Here is a 17,571-nt window from a genome sequence, read left to right on the forward strand (position 1 = left end):
ACCACCATCATACTGGACATCATAGCTGGACAACTATCCCCAGTCCTCGCCGACATTTTCAATCTCTCACTAGCCCAGGGTGTTGTCCCCACTTGCCTCAAGACATCAACCATCGTGCCAGTGCCCAAACAGTCAGCTACAGGGAGTCTCAACGATTTCCGCCCAGTGACACTCACCCCTGTCATTGCTAAGTGCTTTGAGCGGCTGATCTTGGCTCACCTCAAAGCCTGCCTCCCCCCCACACTGGACCCACATCAGTTTGCCTACTGGACCAACAGGTTTACAGAGGACGCCATATCGGTGGCCCTACACTCTGCCCTGACCCTCCTGGACTACAACAACTCCTACATCAGGCTGCTGTTCATTGATTTCAGCTCTGCCTTTAACACCGTCATCCCCGCCAGCTTGATCACCAAACTCAGCGGACTTGGCATCTCCACCTCCCTCTGCAACTGGACACTGGACTTCCTCACTAACAGACCACAGTCTGTTAGGGTCAATAACCTCACCACTATAACACTGAACACCGGAGTGCCACAGGGCTGTGTGCTCAGCCCTCTCCTCTACTCCCTCTTCACCCACGACTGCATCCCAAAGTACGGATCCAACGACATTATTACGTTTGCTGACGATACCACGGTAGTAGGACTGATCAGCGACAACGATGAGTCAGCCTACAGGGATGAGATCCAGCACCTGACCACCTGGTGTGCCAACAATAACCTCGTCCTCAACTCCAAGAAGATGAAGGAGATTATTGTTGACTTCAGGCAGACCAGAGGAGGCAGTCATACCCAAATCCATATAAACGGGACTGAGATGGAGCGCGTCTCCAGCTATAAATTCCTCGGAGTACATATCTCGGAGGATTTGTCCTGGTCCCTCAACACCTCCAAGCTGATCAAAAAGGCACAGCAGCGCCTTTACTTCCTGAGGAGGCTCAAGAAAGCCCACCTGCCCCCCCGGATCCTGACCAACTTTTACCGCTGTACCATAGAGAGTATTCTGACCACCTGCTTCACGGTATGGTACAGCAGCTGCACTGCTGCGGACAGGAAGGCAATACAACGGGTGGTGAAAACCGCGCAGCACATCATCGGTGCCCCGCTCCCTGCCATGGATGCCCTCCACCGAAAACGGTGTCTGAGACGGGCTGGGAAGATCATCAAAGACCCCTCACACCCCAACCATGGACTGTTTGCCCTCCTCCCATCAGGGAGGCGGTACAGGAGCCTCAGGTCACGTACTAGTAGGATGAGGAACAGCTTCTACAACAATACAATCACATTGCTGAACTCGGTGTCCCGCCGATAGATTTCTCCGGTCCCTCCGTCCCCATTGTTTAATTATTACGTATTTTTTTATTATTCTGTATCTTCTCTCTTTCTATTTTTTTAATCTCTTTGTTCACAACTACTACGGACTGACTCAAAACTGCATTTCGTTGTACAGGTGCACAACCTTTTATCCGAAGATCCAAATAACGACAACCTCCGAATAGCGGACATTTTTTCAGTCCTTGAAGAAAGGTCCTTGAAAACGTTCACCGAGGGCGGCCCGCAGAGGTGACAGCGGAACCTCCGGTCAGTCCTCGAAGAAAGGGGAACTAAATCCCCATTCATAAAAGAGAAGGTGAGGGTACATTGCGCGGGAGGGTTAATAATTGACAATCTGCTGCTGCCTGCCCGCTGAGTTAAAAAGTTCCCACGGTAGACTCACGATACACAGTGTATCGTGAATCTTGCGTGGGAATTTTTTAACTCAGCGGGCAGGCAGCAGCAAATTGTCGCTCCCTTCAGTTTCACCCCACCTACACCCCTCTGCTTCCCGGCCATGTGTGTGACCCCTTCCCTCCCCTCTCCAGCTCCCCGCGCATTGCACCGGCGCGGGGGCTTTGCACTGTCTTCACGTTGGAGCCAGTGCCAGTCACCGGAGACGTCAGGACCAACGGGACACGGACCCCCAGGCCCACTGCAAGCACGGAGATCCCAGAGACCCACAGCCAGCAGCAGCCCAGCCCCGTTCCAATTCCAGAGGAACACGCTCTCCGCTGTCCCCGTAGGGACAGAAGCTGATGGCTCGGGCTGTGACGTCTCCGGCCACCCCCCTGTACAGGAGCTGAGACTGGGAACTGTGGGGTTGTTTGCAGTTGCAGAGGGAGGGGGCAAGGGCGGTACAGTTCCCAGTCTCAGCTCCATTCCAGGGGGGTGACCGGAGACGTCAGGACCAACGGGACACCGACTGCAAGCATGGAGATCCCATAGACTCACAGCCAGCAGCAACTCTAGCCCAGCCCCGCTCCAACTCCAGAGGAACCCGGGTTGCGGATGAGGGGGCGCAGCTCGGGCTGTGGGCGAACTGCCACTTGTCGCTGTAGCGGCGCATCGGGGAGCGGGTTCCTGTTGGTCCTGACGTCTCCGGCCATCCCCCTGGACAGGAGCTGAGAGACGTCAGGACCACCAGAAGCCGCTCCCCGATGGGCCGCTACAGCGACAAGTGGCAGTTCGCCCACAGCCCGAGCTGCGCCCCCTCATCGGGACACCGACCCCCAGTCCCACTGCAAGCACGGAGATCCCAGAGACTCACAGCCAGCAAACAACTCTAGCCCAGCCCTGCTCCAACTCCAGAGGAACCCGGGTTGCGGATGAGGGGGCGCAGCTCGGGCTGTGGGCGAACTGCCACGTCGCCGTAGCAGCCCATCGGGGAGCGGATTCCTCTGGAGTTGGAGGGACAGGGAGACACAGCGGCTTTTGAGAATGGTGGGCAATCATTTCCAAAGTTCTGCCCACACAGTCAGTACACCTCTCCTACACTTGTCTCCCGCACTAAAATTATCTCGCAGAGAATGATCCCAGCCTAACCCTCCCTATTCTCTCCTATTCTGCAAGAAAAAACTACATTGAAGACTCAAACTCGCGATCGAGTAACTGCCGGGATCGAGGCGCAAACTCGCGACCTTGCGGATACGAGCCGAGCACTCTACCACTGAGCCAGCCGTTAAAATCTACGCTAAAAATCTTCCATTCCGAAAGCCGAAAAATTCTGAATTACGAAAAGTGTCTGGTCCCAAGGCTTTCGGATAAAAGGTTGTGCACCTGTACTCATACTTGTATTTGTGCGATGACATTAAAGTTGAATTGAATTGAATCATATCTGTGGAGTCTTTTAAGTCCCTTGGAACCATCATCTTCAGGGACCTTAAATGGGAGGCCACCATTGACTCCACAGTCAAAAAGACCCAACAGAGGATGTACTTCCTGCGGCAGCTGAGAAAACACAATCTGCCACAAGCAATGATGGTCCAGTTTTATACTGCCATCATAGAGTCTGTCCTCACCTTCTCCATCATGGTCTGGTTTGGCTCAGCCACCAAGCATGACATCTGGAGGCTGCAGCGAATCGTTCGATCAGCCGAGAAGGTTGTTAGCTGCAACCTTCCCCCCATTGATGAACTGTACACTGCAAGGGCCGGGAAGTGAACGGGTAAGATCATCTCTGACCCCTCTCACCTAGGCCACAAACACTTTGAAGCACTTCCCTCTGGAAGAAGACTCTGGACTGTCAAAGCCACCACAGCCAGTCCAAAAAACAGCTTTTTTCCATGAGCAATAACTCTATTTAACAGCCAAAAGTCTGCAGCCTTTTGCTCGAGTATTTTATTTTATTCTTCATGTGTTTAAATTATATATTTTTATTTGTAATTGTCTACTGTATATTGTGTTGTTATCCTTGCGAGCAAAGCACCAGGGCAAATTCCTTGTATGTAAACATACTTGGCTAATAAAATGTATTCAATTCAATTCAATTCAGTGAACAGCCCATCGTTATGCTGCTGATTATATGTAATTCCATGCCAAATAATTTGAGATGTCATTGCGATTTTCCATGCAATGTTAGTATGTAAATTAAGTGAGGAATTATGGCATTAAAGGGAGCCATATGGGACAAATAATGTCAGAAGTTCTTCAAGGACCACCTGTCAAATTGCCAAGTTTAAAAGAAAATTACCTTGGCCAAAATAAAATTAAAATCTGATTTAAACATAAATAAACCGTATTTCCCGGCAATGAAGATGTACCTGCGTCGAAGACGCATCCCCATTTTGAGTTGTTAAATTTTGAAAAAAATGCTGGCGGGACAGGATCAAGGGTTTGATTTAGTAGAAAGGAAGATGTGAAACTCCTTCAAGGAGGCAATCTGGACCAGGGAGCCTCCATCTTCGCCTGTCCCACAATGCGCTGTGCAATTCAGGTCTGAGGGATGGGGACTTCCTAGCTCAGGGAGAGATAACGGGGAGAGAGGGAGAGAGAGAGAGAGAGAGAAAGAGAGAGAGAGAGAGAGAGAGAGCCCAGATTTGGCTGCTGTGCCCAGGTTGGCTCGCTTGCCCCAGGTCTGGCTGCAGTTCCCAAGTCGCTTGTATGCCACGGGACTGGCTGTAGTTCCCAAGTCGGCTCTCTTGCCCCAGGCCTGGCTGTAGTGCCCTGGTCGGCTGCTTGGCCCATGAATGGCTGCAGTTATCCAGGTTGGCTCGCTTGCCCCAGGTCTGGCTGTTGCACGCAGGTTGGCTGGCAGGTCTGGCTGTAGCGCCCAGGTCACCTGCATGCCCCGGGACTGGCTGCAGTTCCCAGGTCGCGAAAACAAATTGAAAAAAAAAACGGCTGCAGGCCGGATGAGTTCGGGATCCAGGCTGTGTGTTGCCGACCCGTGTGTGTGTGTGTGTGTGCGTGTGTGTGTGTGTGTGTGTGTGTGTGTGTGTGTGTGTGTGTGTGTGTGTGTGTGTGTGTGTGTGTGTGTGTGTGTGTGTGTGTGTGTGTGTGTGTGTGTGGTGTGTGTGTGTGTGTCCCAATGTTTTAAAAGTGATTTGGCCCAAGTCCTTCGTTCTTGGCTAATAATCTAGCCTTCGGCCTCCAAGACGCAGGTAAATTTTCGGGCCTTATTTTAGGGTAAAAATAGCATCTTCATTGCCGGGAAATACAGTATATTCCCCAAATAACATTCATCTTAATGGATATTTAATCTGAATGTTTTGCAAAGAATATTCTTTGCTAATATTATCAAAGTATTGCAAAGTCAATATAAAACTTCATAATATTGTTTACTATCCCGACTTGGATTGTTTTCCCCGGAATGCCAGAGATTGCGGGGAGGCCTGATAAAAGTATATACAATTATGAGAGGCATAGATAGGGTAGACAGTTGGAACATTTTTGCCAGAATGGAAATATCAAATACTAAGAAGGTATAACTTTACGGTGTGAGGGGAAAAATGTAAAGGATACATCCAGGGCAAATTGTTTATAAAGAGGGTGGTGAGTGCCTGAAATGCGCTGCCAAAGATGGTTGCAGATGCAGATACAGTATTAGCACTTTAGAGAATTTTGGATTGGCATATGGATATGATGGGAATGGTGGGATATGGATGATGTGCAGGACGATAAGAGTTGGTCTTGGCATCATGTTCAGCACAAACATTATGGGCTGAAGGACCCGTTCTTGTGCTATATTGTTCTGTGTTCTATATTCTATGTTAATATTGGTTGAAATCGGGTATATTTATAATTTGTAAAAATATAATGTACATAAATCTGTTTTAAAGTTCATGCAAATTAAATTTTAAGTTACATTTTAAATATCTATATTTAAAACAGTCACCAAGAGAATCAAATTGCACAGCTGTCAATAATTGGCATTCATTCAGTATTAGCTTGCCATTAACTCTAAAACTTTGGACACACACGCCTGACACAAGATGGTCATTCAGCAATAGCAAATGTGCTCTTTCACTTCATCAATGCCTAGATTTCAATAGGCCAAATTCATTTGACTTCTGTTGTTCATTGGCAGTACAATGAGCAGCAACTCAAATTGGAAGTGAATGGCTGGACGTGTTCCACAAGTATCTGATTGGGCTACAATTATTCACCACATTTACAAATATCTAAAATGATGGAATAGAAAACTGCATATCCAAGTTGGCTAATGTTACCAAGAGAGGTGGCACTTTCAGCACTGTAATTAAAAGCAACAAATCTCAATGATATTAATACATTAATGCATACTGTACAAAATGGATTTCAGTGGAAGAAATTCTGGGATCATTTACTTTACACTCAAAGGGGATTGACGTAAGGACTTTCTTTATGAAATGAATAGCAAGCAATAGATGATGGCCCAGAGAATATGAGCCCTTGGTGGTATAGAAAATGATGAATTAGTGGAACCATTAGCGGAATGCCAAATTTTAAATCAGGAAATCTAGAATACCAGGGGAAACCTTATAAAGTTCTGGTCCGCACACTCCTGGTGAATTGTGAACAATTCTGTGTACTAACCCGAGAGAGGACATAGTTTAAATTAAAAGATGTGGTTGCACAAACTAATATAGTACTCCATGAAATTTAGGAGACTAAGTGATGCTTTGAACAAAGTTTTGTAGATATTGAACAGAACTCAGAAGGTAGATGGGGAGAAATGATTTGGGGAAAGTATGGTTGTGGTTGTGTTTAATAACTGCCAGTCCAGGCAGCACAACTCATTCATGTTGCTTGGTCAATATTGTAATTTCAGGATTCACTGAGTGGTTTATCAGCACAGGACTCAATTGTTTATACAGCTACTACTATTTTAAAACAAACCTGCACTTCTAAAGACAACCTGCACCTCAAATAGGCATCCTTGTGTCACAATTTATTTAATTGCAAAGATAATTCAAGATAGCAAAAACACACGTGGCCAAATATCATTTTCAGTCTACACTGGTGTGTTTGTATATAAGTTGGAGAAGAAGAGGACTGTTTGCAAGGGCAAGGAGGCCTTGAAAGAAAAAGGGAGGAGATAAAAGTGAAGAACAAAACCAGGATTCAAATTGTACGGACCTGCAAAAGTGTTAGAAGAAGTTCTATGACGTTGCATAAGTGGTCAAGGTCAGTGAATACACCTAAATAGATCACAACCCTGACTGGACCAATAACCACTTACATTTATGAATGAATGAGGGGAGCAGGGAGGATCATTGGCGTCTCCCTACCCTCGGTACAAGAACTGTTCCAGAGCCGCTGCCTGAAAAAAGCACTGAGCATAGCAAAGGACAGACTGCACCCCCTCCACACACACCTGGATCTCCTGCCATCAGGAAAGAGATACTGTAGCATCAAAGCCCGGACAACCAGACTGCTAAACAGCTTCCTTCCACAGGCTGTGAGGCTGCTAAACAGTCACTCCACCTGATTCTGCTGCTTTGCACTGACAATTTAATAACTGGCACTAAGTAATAACTCTGGCACTGGCCACTTAAATCAGCTGCCCTGGACATCTTATGACTGTTTTTACTTGTATTTTAATGTTGCTGTTTTTACCTGCATTTTTTAATCTATTCGTACTGTTTTATCAGGAACTGGATTGTTTTTTTATTGTTTTTATTTTATGCGTGAAATGTCTAAGTTTTATGTCGGTATTCCCTGGGAAACGTCTTCTCATTTTGCACTGTACAACTGTTGCTTTGCAAGATGACAATAAAGGATGATGATGAACTACACATGTACCACTGATGGACATGTGATGAAATCCATATTTGGACATTTCAGGCTGAAAACATTCCTCCAAAGCTTCCTTCACTCATCTGCTATGAAAATTGGTAATCATAACCATGTATAGCATTGCTCAGGACCATATGGCAGGCTGTCACCCAGGGAATGTGCAGGGATCATTACTCAACAATAACCTGCTTCTGACCAAGGATTGACTGATAGATTTAGTTTGTGTTAGTTTTCATTTTGTTGCTTTGTCCAGCACATTGTGTTTTATTTTAGTTAACCAGCATCTGCAGTTCCTTGAGTCTCTGAATTCTACCAGTCAGCCAAAAGGTCAGTAAGTGGCCAAACCTGGCAGAAATTCTGGAACACAAATTGTGTCTAAAAAATTATGGACTTCACAGGGAAATACAGTAAATACAAAGAAATCCATATCTGATAAAGAGGGAAGATATGTTATAGTCACGGGAGAAATTTACAATACACCATTAACTATGATAAATATTTACGCGCCTAATTTTGATAACCCACAATTTTTTAGGAAAATAATAGATTTAATTGCAGAGCATAATTTTCAAAATATAATAATGGGGGGAGAGTTCAACTGTGTTATAGACCCATACTTAGATAAATCAATAAAGCTAGGGAAGCGTCTTGTTAAAACTAAGACCTATGAATTTTTAAATACTTATATAAAAAATAATAACATAGCTGATGTTTGGAGAATAGCAAATCCAAGTGGAAGGGAATACTCATTTTATTCATCAGTTCACAAAACTTATTCGCGAATTGACTATTTCTTATTGGACAAAATTAATCCCGTATACGAATAAACCATCATATCATAATAGTATTATTTCTGATCACTCACCATTGACTTTTATACTTAAAATTGAGGGAATGCCGAGTATAAAACCTTTTTGGAGGTTCAATGCACACATATTAAATAACCCGCAGGGTTATGAGTATATAAAAGAACAAACAAAACTTTTTTTCGAAATAAATGACACGCCGGGTATTTCTGCACCGCTATTATGGGAAACCTTCAAGGCATATATTCGCGGTGTCATTTTACCTTATCAATCTCTTACCAAAGTTTTCAAAATAAGGAAAATAAAAGAGAACTTCAGCGGATAGAACAGAAAATAAAATTACTAGAACTGGACAATGCAACTGACCCAACCATAAATAAACATAATAAGATAACTTTATTGAAATATAAAGTCAATAGAATACTATCGGCTAGAGTAATAAGATTATTCCAATTTACAAAACAAGCACACTTCGAATTTGGGGATAAGCCACATAAACTACTTACGAGGCAACTGAAGCAACGAGAAAAGGAAAAAACTATTACTAAAATTAAATCAGATAAGGGTGAGTTTCTAACATTGCCTAAGGATATTAATAAAAGGTTTGCCCAATTTTATCATAATTTATATACATCTAAAATAAAGACAGATGTAAGTAAAATTACAAATTTTTTAGATAATTGCAAGCTCCCAAAATTGGATAGTTTAGAACAAGAGCAATTAGGAGCACGGATTACTAGTGAAGAAATAAAACAAATAATAAACTCACTGAAAAATGGGAAGACCCCAGGACCAGACGGTTTTAGTAATGAATTTTATAAAAGATTTCAGGAGTCAATCGTACCAAGATTATTCAATTTATACATGCAGGCTTATACTGAAAATAAACTACCAGAAACCCTAGCAGAAGCAACAATAACGCTTATACCAAAAAAATATAAAGATTTAGATGAACCGGGTTCTTATAGAGCTATTTCACTTCTAAATACGGATCAGAAAATTTTAGCAAAGATTCTAGCTAGAAGGCTAAATAATTATATTAACAATTTAATAAATACGGGTCAAACGGGATTTATACCCAAAAGACAATCATTTAATAATTTGAGAAGGCTTTTTAATATAATGTACTCTCATAATGAGGACAATGAAGATATTTCAGTTGTCACGCTGGATGCAGAGAAGGCATTTGATCAAGTAGAATGGCAGTATTTATACAAGGTACTCCAAAAATTTAATACGGGAGAGAATTTTATTAGATGGATTAAACTACTTTACGATAGACCTACGGCAAGAATATTAACTAACAATACGCTATCCCCAAAATTTTACTTATCAAGGGGTAATAGGCAAGGGTGTGCCTTATCACCATTGCTATTTGCCCTTATGATAGAACCGCTGGCCGAAAGGATTAGAAATCACCCGAATATTCACGGATATAACAGCAAGGACTCAAAGAATAAAATTTCATTATATGCTGATGATATCCTTTTATATATTACTAATACACAAACGAGTATAACCACCTTATTAACACTAATTGAGGAATTCGGCTCTTTTTCAGGATATAGAATAAATTGGAATAAAAGCGAAATTATGTCTTTAAAACCACAGGATTCGAGACACTTACTAAAATTCCCCTTCAAAATTGCAACAGAAAAATTCAAGTATCTGGGTATTCAAATTACGAGAAGACACAAATCATTATTTAGTGCCAATTTTATGCCACTATTAAATAAACTGAATGATACGATTAAATTTTGGAAAACGCTTCCGCTCTCATTGATAGGTAGAATTAACGCTATAAAAATGACTTTCTTACCACAATTAATATATTTGTTTCAAGCGATCCCAATATATATTCCAAAATATTTTTTCAAAAAAACTAGATTCCACTATCACTAATTTTATATGGGACTACAGAACACATAGAATTCAACGAAAGCATTTGTGCAAATCTAAAGAAGTTGGGGGTTTATCATTACCTAACTTTATGTATTACTACTGGGCAGTGCATATTAAGAACATAATGTACTGGCTGGATAGTTCCACTCAGCAGTTGGAGAGGATAAGAATGGAGAAAGAGGAGTGCTATCCGCACGATATAGGAACGATCCTGCTCTCACCGATAAAATTGAATAGTATAATATATAAGAAGAACCCAATTATTCACAATATAATAAGAATTTGGAAACAAATAAAAGTATCCTTGAAATTAAATAATTTATCAGTACTAACCCCACTATTGAACAACCCCGCATTCAAACCTTCTCTCATCGACAACACATATCAACAATGGGATAGACTGGGGATTAGGAAAGTAGGGGATATGTATGAAGTGGGCAAACTGTTATCATTTCAACAATTAAAATTAAAATTTAAATTGAAGGATAATCAATATTTTAAATATATACAGGTATGTGACATTATGAAGAAATATACACATAGATTTCAAACTATATTTTTAGATCCTTTAGAAGAAGCAATGAATATTAAGGCTGATTCACAAAAATTAATATCATACTTTTATAATAATATATTAAATAGAGAATCACCCTCAACAGAAGCATTAAGGGAAGATTGGGAACATGAGCTAATGATAAAGATCTCGAAGGATAGATGGGAAAAGTATTTGATAAATACACATAACTGTTCTATTAATGCAAGACATAATTTAATTCAATTCAAATTATTACATAGACTATATTATTCAAAAACGAGGCTGAATAAATTTTATCCAAACGTCTCTCCCAGATGCGATAAATGTTTGTTTCAAAACGCTAATATAACACATTCATTTGTAGGATGTACAAAGTTGAATAAATTTTGGAGTGATATATTTGATATTATTACAAAGCTTTTCAAATCAAGAATAGAACCCAAAACGGAATGGATTATATTTGGAATAATAGGAGAAGATACCAATTTAAATAAAGATCAAAATGTTTTTTTTAATTATGGGTTAATAATTGGAAAGAAATTGATACTTAAATTTTGGAAAAATACAACCATACCAACTGTTAAAATGTGGATTAGGAATATGATGGACATAGCACGCCTTGAAGAAATGAGACTCCGACTAATAGATAAATATGACCAATTCTTAAGGAGTTGGTCTCCTTTCATCGACTTTTTGGAATCATGTGATGCAGCGGTACCGTAAAGATTGCTGATTTCAGTTCATAGATCTACATCTCCGAATACAGATTTGAAAAATTCTCTTTTAAGGGGCCTTCTCTTCTATTTCTACTTTCCACTTTCTCCCTTCCTTTTTTATTTTTTATATACACACTTCACGTTTTTCTACTCTCTACCATCTATTTTTCCACTTTTTCCTCTTTCTATTGTTTTCTTTTTCTTGTCTTGCTTACTTCCTTCTCATAACATAAAACTAGAGGTTGTACATAGAATGGATTACGGTATTACATAGTTGGCACCTAAAATTAGGTTCCACTGTACTGTTTTGTGCTGTATTAACTTCTAATAAAATAAACAAAAACAAAAAAAAAAGGATGATGATGAACTACACATGTTCCACTGATGGACATGTGATGAAATCCATATTTGGACATTTCAGGCTGAAAACATTCCTCCAAAGCTTCCTTCACTCATCTGCTATGAAAATTGGTAATCATAACCATGTATAGCATTGCTCAGGACCATATGGCAGGCTGTCACCCAGGGAATGTGCAGGGATCATTACTCAACAATAACCTGCTTCTGACCAAGGATTGACTGATAGACTTAGTTTGTGTTAGTTTTCATTTTGTTGCTTTGTCCAGCACATTGTGTTTTATTTTAGTTAACCAGCATCGGCAGTTCCTTGAGTCACTGAATTCTACCAGTCAGCCAAAAGGTCAGTAAGTGGCCAAACCTGGCAGAAATTATGGAACACAAATTGTGTCTAAAAAATTATGGACTTCACAGGGAAATACAGGCGAGGGAGCCAGTCACCCCATTTGTTTATCTTTCCATATCCATAATCTCCTTAAGCGTGATATTCCATATCCATAATCTCCTTTACCATCAGCCTGATCTGTGTTATTCTGTAATATTATATATTCTAATAATTTTTGTGAACAGATGCTTCTTAACTCTAACCCTGATTTTTGTTAGTTAAGCATTCCTTTTATCTGCCTGTCTCCAGTTCTTGCTTTTATTGAAAGATGTTCTAATGTGAAACTCTCAAAAACTTCCCTCGATCTACCTCTGATGTTCAGTACAGCAATGAGCCACAGTAGAGAATCTTCTGCAAACTTTGATTAAGGAGTTTCAAAATCAATAATCTTCAAGGGTCAGCCTTGCATCACCTCCTTCTCTCTGCTTAATGAAAGGGCTGCCAACCCTTTCCCTCCATGTCTGTCACCCAAATGAATGTTGCCAGGTGACCTCTGTTCCTTTAACATCAAAGGAACAAGCCTTTCATGCCTTTTGTTGTAAACTAACAAGATACTTCATGTTAAGCAATGAATGTGGTCACATTACATTCAGTGTATGTGAATGTACTTTCATTAACCGAGTATAACATGTGGTATCTTGTCACCTTGTTGAACCTAATGATTAGTCTACGAATTGTCATCTATTTTTAGCTCTGCCTAATCTGAGTGATATTTGGGAACAGGAATGCGGTGAGTTGACTAGAGGAGATGACGGGAATATGTTATTAAAAACAATGACAGAATATTTCAAACCAATGCCACTGGCATATGGAATCAAATAGTCAAACAGCACAGTAACAGGCCCTTTGGCCCAACATGTCCATGCCAACCATGATGCCCCATCTATGCTGGTCCCGTTTGCCCACATTTGGCCGATATCCCTCTAAATGCTTTCTATCAATATCTCTGTCCAGGATTCTTTTAAATGGTATTATAGTGCGTGTCTCAACTACGACCTCTGGCAGCTCGTACCATATTCCCAGGATCTCTGAGTAAAACATTTACTGCTCAGGTTCTTATTCAATCTTGCTTCCCACACCTTAACCTACATCCTCTAGTTTTTAATTACTCTACACTGCATAAAAGCTATGCATTCACCGTATCTATTCCCCTGATAATTTTATAGACCTCCATCAGCCTCCTGTACTCCATGGATAAAGACCTAGCCTGCCCAACTCTACCTATAGCTCAGCCCCTCAGGTCCTGGCAACATCCTCATAAATCTTTGCATTCTTTCCAGGTTAATGCCATCCATCCTATAGCAGGGTGACCAAAATTGAATACAGTACTCTAAATGTGTCCTCACTAATGTCTTGTACAACTGGAACAAAATGTCTGAACTCCAATACTCAATATCCTGACCGATGAAGACCAACATACCAAAAGCCTTCTTTACCACCTTATCTACCTGGGATTGCACTTTCAGTGAACTATACACCTGCACTCCTAGAACCCTCTGCTCTACCACACTCGCCGAGTCCCCACCATCCATTGTGAAGGTCCTGCCTGGGTGAGAGACTTGCGGTGTTGGTTAATGTAGTGTACGGAATGTTTGAGGGAACTTACAGGAGGGAGTGTGTGAGGATAAGAATCATTCGCATTTGAGGCATGATTCTGAAGTGCTGTCAGCCTGTTAAAGAAATATTAATGTCAAGATCATCTTCTTTATGGGTGAGTCATATGTGCGTTACAATGGAGATCAGTTGGACAGCAAAGATTGTAAATGGGAATGTGATCAGTTAATAGGAGGGAAAAGGCAAGGCAATTAGCCAATTAGCTATTCAAGGCTCAATTAAAGTGCCCAATGGCATGGTTTAGTCTTTAGACCTTAAAGTTCATGTTTATGACTGCTTAATTTAGATTTTGTTCTTGAATTCACCATTACATAAACCTAGGAATGAATCTCTGACTGGGATTATGATAATAAACATTCATCTCTGAATTGAACTCTGGCAAGTGTGAGGTGTTGGACTTTCATGTGTCAAACCAAGGTGGGGCTTGCATAGTAAATGGTAGAGACCTTGGGATCTAGGAGTATAGGTTCCCAGAAAATAACAGTTCAGGTAGATAGGGTATTGTGGACTAAAGTTGGGACATTGTGATACAGCTGCACAAGTTATTGGTGTGAGCACACTTGAAGTACTGTGTACAGTTCTGGTCACCCAGCTAAAGGAAGGATGCCATTAAATTGGAAAGGGTACAGAAGAGCTTCATCAGAATATTACCTGGACCTATGGGCTTGAGTTATAGGGAGAAGTTGTTTATTTGGCAAATTTTCTTTGGAGCGTAGGAGGCCGAGGGATGACCATATTGAAGTACAAAATCATGAAGGCCGTGGATAATCTGAACGCGCACAATCCTTTTCCCAGAGTAAAGTGTTCAAAAACTAGAGGGCATAGGCTAAAGGTGAGAGGGGAGATATTTAAGAGTGCCCCCATAAGGGCAACATTTTTACAAGAAGGTGGTCCAGGTATGCCAGAGGAAGCTACAGATGTGGATACATTTACAATTTTAATAAGATATTTGGACAGATGCATGGGTAGGAAGTGTTTTGAGGTATATGGTCCAAATAAAGACAAATGGGTCTAGCCCAAAAATTACAACATGGTCAGCATGGGCAAGGTGGGTCAGGGAGCTTGTTTCCACATTGTAAAGCGTTATAACTCTGACTATTTTCCTTGTCCATGATTAAAGATAGAATTTTCCGGTTTATTAAATGAAGGTCTAGTGAAAAAGAACTGTGGCTTATTACAAAGTATTGGTGTTAATGGGTTTCTGTCCTTCAATGATTTTACTTCAGTAGCAGAAATATCTACAATTCTATCCTGAAAGTGAATGCAAGCGGGCACAAAATCATTAAGTAATTTATTTGATGATGGTTTGTTCTAGACCCTTTTTCAACATAACTCTGCCCTTTACTGATCTTTAGCAGACTTCCTAATTTGAACAAAGTAAGTTAAAATAGCTTTTAAAGTGAGACAGCTGAGAAAAAAATGTGTCCCTCAAACTTCAGGGGTTTTAACCAAATAAGGCACATGTGAAGCTACCAATCTGACTGTGTTTGTAACAGAAAATTGATAATATCGGAAACAAAAAGCGGACACTGATGAAGAAAGTTCTGATGAAGGTCCATGGTCTTACATAACACTTCCCATTGATGCTGTCCGAACTGATGAGTGCTGCCAGCATTTTCTGTGTTGGAAATTGATTGGACTGAGAATTTCACCCTTTCCTTATACACACCTGAAATTTCCATAAGGATTCCCCGATGGAGATATAGTTAATTTCCAGGGAAATAGGGTAAATAACAGAAATTAGTAGTTCATGCTATTTCACTGCCTCCTGCTGAATCCAGTCAAGAGAAGCAGCACAGTGGTAGAGTTGCTGCATTAAGGGCCTGTCCCACGAGCATGCGACTGCATGCGGCGAGCGTGACCAAACCGGAAGCGGAGGCCGCGCGCAGGTCGAGTGATCCCGTACGAGTTGACGTGAAGTTCGAGCGAAGTACGCTGGAACTTCGCACCAAGACACTGCGTCAAGATGCTGCGTACAGCGTCGAGACGCTGCGCACGCCCGTCGAGGCGGTGCGTACGGCCTCAATGCGGCTGCGGGCCGGCAGGCTGTTGCCGCATGGAATTCTTGGACAGGGTCAGTATTTTGGAGCCCCGCGCGAGGTCGGGATCAGCTCTGCACAACTCCATACGGCTCCAGCGATCGAAGTGGGATCGGCCCCGCGAGGCCGTACGGCTCAAGCGACCACGTTAGGTCGCGCTTGCCACTTGCAGTCGCCTACTCGTGGAACAGGCCCTTTACAGGCAGTGGCGGAAAGTCCGGAAGTGGCTGCGCTGGTGAGCGGCTGCGGCTCGCCTGCTGTCCGTTTGTTTTTACTTTTTTGTGGGTTTTTTTCGTTTTGTCTAGCTAAGTTTTTGTTTTTTTAGGTTGTGTTTATGTGTGGGGGGTTGAAACGGGGTTTGCTGTCTCTCCCTTCGGGGGAATGCGACTTTTTTGTCGTATCCCCCTTTCCTGCCTCCGTCTGCGCTAAGGCCTAATGGCAGAGCTGGCGACCTCGAGGCTCTGGAGGCAGCCTGTCAGGACTCGCCCTGGGCTCCCTCCCGTGAGAGCAGCCCAGCTCGGGGCTGGAACGGCGCTCCCGTGAGGGGCTGTGACGCTCCCATGAGGGCGGCCTGGCACGGGGCTGAGACGCTCCCGTGTGGGCGGCCCAGCCCGAGGGAAACGGTGCTCCCGTCGGGGCAGCCCAGCTCGAGGGTAACGGCGCTCCCATGGGGGTGGCCTGGCACGGGGCTGAGACGCTCACGTGAGGGCGACCCGGCTCGGGGCTGGAACGGTGCTCCGGTGGCTGAGACGGCGTTCTGGCGGCGGCGGCCTGAGTCCGGGGTTCGGCCGTGGGCCAGTGGACGACGTCGTCAACAGCTGCATCCGCTGGACTGGAGGACGGCAGCTTCGACCACCCCGGACCGCGGTGTTTGAACCGGCCCGTTCGCGGAGCTCGGTGAGCCGCGGGACTGATTTACCATCGCCCGGTGGGGAATCGCCTCAGCGCAGAGTGAAAAGAGGAGGGATGAGACTGCAGCCCTAAGATTTTTACCTCCATCACAGTGAGGAGGTGCTTGGTGGACTTACTGTGGTGGATATTAATTTGTGTGTACTGTCTGTTCTGTTGTCTATTATTATATTATTGTATGTATGACTGCAGGCACGAAATTTCATTCAGACTGAAAGGTCTGAATGACAATAAAGGAAATTCAATTCAATTCAGTGCCAGAGACCCAGGTTTGATCCTGACTATGGGTGCTGTCTGTACGGAGTTTGTGCGTTCTTCTTGTGACTGCGTGGGTTTTCCCCGGATGCTCCAGTTTCCTCCCACACTCCAAAGACATATAGGTTTGTAGGTTAACTGGCTTCTGTAAAATGTAAATTATCCCTAGTGTGTAGGATAGAGTTAGTGCACGGGGTGATCGCTGGTCGATGTGGACTCGTTGGGCCGACGGGCCTGTTTCCATGCTTTATTTCTAAAAGCCTAGTCTAAAGTAAATATTCAGTGTAATTTAGACGCCTGCAGAAAAGATTACCATTTTTTAAACACCCAACCAACAAATTCTAACTCATAATTAGAATTTGTGCTTTTTTAACATTTCCCACAGATCAAGATATTGCGTACACTTGCTTGAGTTGTCAATGTTATTCCCAGATAACAGTGCACGTGCAGCTTGAAACCATTATGTCCTGTCAAAACTGCTCATGTGTTGACTGCTCAGATTGCGACTGTGGCTTGAG

Source organism: Leucoraja erinacea, chromosome 1, assembly GCF_028641065.1.
Source record: "Leucoraja erinacea ecotype New England chromosome 1, Leri_hhj_1, whole genome shotgun sequence".
NCBI classification, from domain to species: domain Eukaryota; kingdom Metazoa; phylum Chordata; class Chondrichthyes; order Rajiformes; family Rajidae; genus Leucoraja; species Leucoraja erinaceus.